The sequence below is a fragment of the Megascapheus bottae genome, chromosome 28, assembly GCF_031878675.1.
Source record: "Megascapheus bottae isolate mThoBot1 chromosome 28, mThoBot2.hap1, whole genome shotgun sequence".
NCBI lineage: Eukaryota > Metazoa > Chordata > Mammalia > Rodentia > Geomyidae > Megascapheus > Megascapheus bottae.
Genome location: NC_143536.1, coordinates 9,092,331 through 9,098,415, shown reverse-complemented (window position 1 = coordinate 9,098,415; position 6,085 = coordinate 9,092,331).

Sequence of the window (6,085 nt, the reverse complement as noted above, 5' to 3'; positions counted from 1 at the left end):
CTAAAAGACACCCAGTCTTTTGGAAGGTAGGGAATGCCAGTCCCTACCCAGGATGCTCTGCTGCATGAGGTCTTGGCGGGGCTCCATCGCTGGGAAGCTCCATAAAGCTCCCAGGCAATTCTTATATATATCTCCAGGGCTGAGGAAACCAAGTAAGAGACCCCCAGGTGCCCTCTGCATTCCAGCACTGTGCGTTCCACAGGCCTCACTTCCTCTCTGCCACCCCCTGACCATGTGGTCTTAGGAAAGTCCATTCACCTTTTGAGATTAGACTCATCTAGAAAAGGAGGCCTTGCCAGGCCTCATGTGGTGGCTCACGTCTGCAATCCCAGCTACTCAGAAGGCTGGGATCTGAGGATCCATGTTCAAAGACAGCCCAAGCACAAAAGAACCAGAGACTCATCTCCAATTAACCTCTAGAAAATGGAGGTGGGGCTTGGCTTAAGGGTAGGGCAGTAGCCTTGAGCTGAAGAGCTCAGGGACAGCCCCCATGACCCACAAAAAAAAGGACACACAGCCTCGATGCTGTACCTAGCATACAATAAGTGCTTAATAAATGCTCACCACTGTGCCATGCTGAAAGACAAGAAGGTATTGCTTCACTTAGAAATGGTTGTATAGTGTCCAGTACTGGTGGAAAGTGCCAGACTCACCCCACTCCCTGAGGCAGGGCCCCTCCACTTCCTTGCTGGAAAAACACTACCAGTGCCAGGTGGCTTTACTTCTTCCTGGCTTCTCTCCCCAGAGCCGGCACAGAGCTGTGTGCCCTCTCTGCCAGCCAGAGGATGGTCGCAAGTCACCAGGGGAAGCCCTCGCAGTCACCCTTGGCCTCAAGTTTGCCTTTGTGTCTCTGGTTCTGATGGGGGTGTTCCACACAGGAGACAAGCTGCTAATACTGGGGGAGGGGCAGTCAGTGGCTGCTGTGTCTGAACCCCTATTCCTCTTCTCAGAGGCCTTTTCCCCTGAAACTATTGCCCATGGCCCTGCTGTTGGGTTCAGTGTGAGCTCCATATCAGCAGTGTGAGCCATGCAGTCCTGCCTCTGGGGTCCCCGTGTCATTTTCTCAACCTGTCTTGCTCAGCTTCGCATCTAGCACACAGCAGGAGTTTTCCGGCCCCTCCTGGCTCTCAGCTGATGGATTGTGGACAGGCTTCTTGGCCACCTCTTAACACCTTAACACCTGCCACCTGCCAGCCTGGGATGCAGAGCTGCCTTTCAGTCCAGGTTGTCTGCTTTGAGAGTCTGGGCTCTTTAGAGATTTTTGGTGGTGGTGGTGGTGGTCATGGAGCTTGAACTCTGGGCCTGGGCACTGTCCCTGAGCTCTTCAGCTCAAGGCTACCACCTTACCCCTTGAGCCACAGTGCCACTTCCAGTTTTCTAGTGGTTAATTGGAGATAAGAGTCTCATAGACATTAATGCCCAGGCTGGCTTTGAACAGGGATCCTCAGATCTCAGCCTCCTGAGTAGCTAAGATTATGGATTATTGGTGTGAGTCACTACGCCCAGCTTTTTTTTTTTATTTTTATTTTTATTTTTTTTATTGTCTTTTTCTTTTTTTTTTTTTTCTTTTTTTGCCAGTCCTGGGCTTGAGCTCAGGGCCTGAGCACTGTCCTTGGACTTTCTCAAGGCTAGAGCTCTACCACTTGAGCCTCAGCACCACTTCCAGCTTTTTTCTATGTATGTGGTACCGAGGAATCGAACCCGGGTCTTCATGCATGCTTGCAAGCACTTTAACCACTAGGCCAAACTCCCAGCCCCGCTTTTTTTTTTTTTTTTAAATACTGATCCTGGGGCTTGAATTCAAAATCTGGAAACTATCCCTGAGCTTTTGTGTTCAAAACTAGTCCCCTACCTACCACTGGAGCCACAGCTGCATTTTTGACTTGCTGGTGTTTTGGTGGTAGGAGTTGCATGGACTTTCCTGCCCAGGCTGCTTTGAATCAAGATGCTCAGATCTCAGCCTCCTGAGTGGCTGGGATGCCAAGCGTGGGACGCTAGCACCCAGCTCACCCCTCGGCCTTAGAATGTAATGAGGCTGCAGGAAACTGACCTAGGGCCGGGGCGTTTTCCCATCCATAGATCCAAGTCCATCCGCTGGGCCAGAACTTCTGCCTTCACGTCTCCTTATAACTCTCAGAAGTTGGTATATGGAGGACTCTGGGCTCCACTGGTCTTGTCTCGTGTCCCTTCCTCTTCATGCAGCGGGATATCAAGTAGGCCATGTCCCTGTCAGGGCACTGCTCCCCCCACGATGCCCCTCAGCTGAGCTGTGACAGAGCCAGCCCCACGGAGGCCAAAGGCTTTGGCAGCGGGAGTACCAGGCTGGAAGAGAGAAGATAGGGAGACAGCTTGCCTACAGTAGGACCTCCCATCTTCCTAGCTGCTTTAGTTGTCTGTGAGGCAGAGATGTAACATTCCCTCTCTGGGCCTTGAGAAGCCTTGTTTCTGAGGTTTCCAGCCTGGTATTGATTGGCCTGTCCCCCACCCCAGCATCTCTGAAGAACCCTCCCAGCATGGGTTCCTACACTTCAATTATACAAACAAATCAGGCTGGGGGACGAGGAAGTAGGCTGCTTCTGCTGGAGGTGGTGTGTGTGTGTGTGTGTGTGTGTGTGTGTGTGTGTGTGTGTGTGTGTGCAAGCGTTTCCTTGTACTTTTTTGGTGAGCCAGGGATAAGCATCCAGAGCCTCACATACATATCTAGCCCTCTCCCCGCTCAGCCGCACCCTCAGCTCTCTATCTTAGTTTTTCAAGAGCTTTTCAGAAACCTGGAAGCTTTGATCAAATTGTGTTTTTAAATACTGTGCAACAATACAGAAAATCTAATTTCAAAGAAAAGGGCCAAGACAAGCCAGGCTGCAAACTGGTCTCCAGGGTGGGGTGAAGGCTGGCTGTGGAGTGGATAAGCTAGGGGTGCCCTGTGAGAAATGCGCCCCCACCTCTGGAACCTGTGAAATGGCAGGCAGGGTGGCAGGGCGGCTGGAATGCCAGGGGACTGTTGCAGAGTTTGTCTCCAAGAGGCACAGATGGTATTATTTTTCCCCTTTTATCAGCGTCAGCATTGGTTTTTTTTCTGCTCTGATGAATAGATTCTAAAGAGGCAGTGACATTATTCGAGATAACAGAGAGAGCAGAAAAAAGGGTCAGCCAGGGAGAGAAAATGGCAGAGCCAGCAGATAAAGGGGAGGCCCCAGGAGAGGGGGAGTCACTCTGGCTAGGGTGACTCCCTCCAGGACCCCCTCCCAGCCTTGCTCTCCCACATTGGGGCAAGAATGCAGCCTGGCCCAGGCCAGGGGGCAGCCTAGCCAGCTGTGCCAGGCTGCCTGCCCCTCCTGACTTCCCTGCTTCTGCCAGCCTCCCATTCTGCCTTTTCAATTCCATTCAATTAGGCCTCCCTGCTCCCAAGCTTGTCTCCTCTGATCTCTAGCCTAACTGATGGGGGATTAGTACTGTTTGTATTGCACGCACACTCTGCTAAACCACTGGCAGGCCCTAGGTTATTTATAGAGTTGGACACAGTACTGTCCCTCTAGGACTTGCTTCTTTTTCTTTAGGGGGAGGGGGCTGAGGAGTCTTTTCTCTGTTGCCCTCTCCCTTGGCAGAGCCTGAGCCCAGACTGAACTGAGCTTCGATCCCAGCTCCACCCCACCCCACACCTCACTGGTGGCTGTATGACATTAGGCTAGCAAAATCGCCTCTCTGAACTTCAGTTTCTTTTTTTTAGGGGAGGGGGACACAAGTTGTTTTAATTTTATTCTAAAGCTCCTAATAAGTGTGTATATTAAGAAATAGATACAGTATGACATTCCATTATTTTCCAGGAGGTTCAATGACTACAGACTGGTGTATGGAGAGTTCAAATTTTGCATACAAATAGACCTAATGAACCTCAGTTTCTTATATCTGGGAAATGGACCTACTGGGTGGTTGTATGGGGCGGGGGAGGGTGTAAAACAAGCTAACATGTGTAGAGTCTTTTCATTTCTTTCTTTCTCTTCCCTTTCTTTCTTCCTTTCAGTCTTGGGGCTTGAACTCAGGGTCTCAGTGCTGTCCCTGAGCCCTTCAGCTCAAGGCTAGCCCTCTACCACTTTGAGCCACAGCCGTACTTCTGGTTTTCTGGTGCTTTATTGGAGATCAGAGTCTCAAGGCCTTTCCTGCGCAGGCTAGCTTTGAACAGTAATCCTCAGATCTGAGTAGCTAGGATGGCAGCTGTGAACTACTGTGCCTAACAGGTGTGGGGTTTTAACACTGGCACTTCCTGAGAAAACGTTTCCACTCGTTCCTCCCTATGGCTTTGCCCACTCACCTTCTAAGTCTTTGTCTCTTGGCCCTATGTTCAAGCCCAGCCATCCTCTGTTGATGAATTACATTGTGTGTCTCCCCCACCAACCTGCCAGCTCCCCAGGGAAGCCCTACCCCACTTCTAGCTCAGAGCCTAGCATGTGATCACAGTTTGACATTCATCAAAATGAATGCAGTGGTAAATGAAGGAATGAATGAATGAATGAATGAGTAGGAAGGGGAACAAGAAATAACTCCTGCAATTGCCTGCAATTGGGCCAGCCTGCTCAGCTCAGGAATCTGGCTGTCCTGAGCACTCACCAGCACCCCTTTTCTCACTCCAGCTCCCCAAGCCTGGTGGAGAGCTGGCCTAGAAAATGCAGCTCTGGAGAGTCACCACCCTGTGTGTGACAGAAACCAGCCAACCCTTAACTGGTGCTCGCTCGAGCTGAGGCCAAGGCATAGGGTTGTGCGCATGCTTAGTTGGCTCTGGGGCAGTGCTTCATTCTACAAGACAAGTTGGAAGCTCATAGTGAGTGGCGGGGCGGGGGGGGGGGGGAGGCAGGCTTGTAACAGTTGGACAGGGCAATGGCATTTCAAAGCACAAGGATGATCCAGGCACTGTGGCACATACCTGCAATCCCAGCTATGTGGGGACAATGTGATGGGTGTCTCCGGGACCTGGAGAGGCCTTTCAGGGATGGAGGCCTCCTCATCCTTCTCATTTTGGGAGTGGGCCTGTGGTTTTTCAGTCTCCTGAGCTCATGGAACCTGTGTGTTGGTCCCTGGCTGGCATGGAAGCCTTTATAATACTTTCTTGGGCTGTAGTGAGAAAACACCCAAAATGGGTTCAGGAGGCTGAAAGCCTGGAGTTCAGGAGTGTGTACCCCCCTCTCCAGCCCTGCCTGGCTCCCAGTAGGGTATGCTTGATCCCAGCAACCACCACCCCTTGAATCTGCACATAAACCCCCACCTGTGCTTGTCCACGGAGCCTTGCATCTCGTCCCAACCACCTCAACTTGATGCCATCCACAAACACCTGTTTTCAAGCAGCCCAGGAACTCACAGGGATGGCACTAGGGCTTCTGTGTCTCTGTGAATTCACAACTCAGTCTCCATCACAGCACTGGCATGTGTCCGTCCCCCAGGCCAGTCCCTGGCCTCTTCTGCCAGCAGCAGCCACTGCTCGCTTGCCATCGAGGCTTGGTGAGGCAAGTCTCTGGGACACACTTTCTTACGGAAGCCCGCATGGGTGTGGGTCCCTTCCCCAGCACAAGGTCCACTGTTCCCATCAGCCGCAGTGCCACTGTGAGATCTACCTTCCAAGTTTCATTGGGTCTGGGGACAGGAAAGGGAGGCAGAGCTGGTTTCTAGACACAGGTGAACTGGCCTGGGGTTGATAGGGGCAAAAGACCCCCAGGGTAGGTTTCAGGCACCAGGCTGAGGGGTTCGGCAGCCTTGGCTGAGGCTACCACAGCAGAGAAAAGGCAGGCACTGGGCTTGGACCCAGGCTGTGAAACCTACCTAGGAGGGGGCAGGAAAGGAAAGGCCAAAGCACCACGGCATGGCACCTGGGAAGAGCCATCTGCTTTTGTCATTAGCACCGCTGAGATCTGGGCTCTCTGGAGGCTACTCTGTCCCAACCACTCTTCAGATATCACTGGGTGCTGGTACAGTGTCCCAAGAAACTTCCACAAGTCCCCAGTGAACCCAGAGGCTGCCAGGAGATGGAGAGGCCCCGTTCTGCTCCATGCAGCCTGGCCCATCCATCCCTTCCCTGGCCACAGGAGAGTCCCGTGCTGGT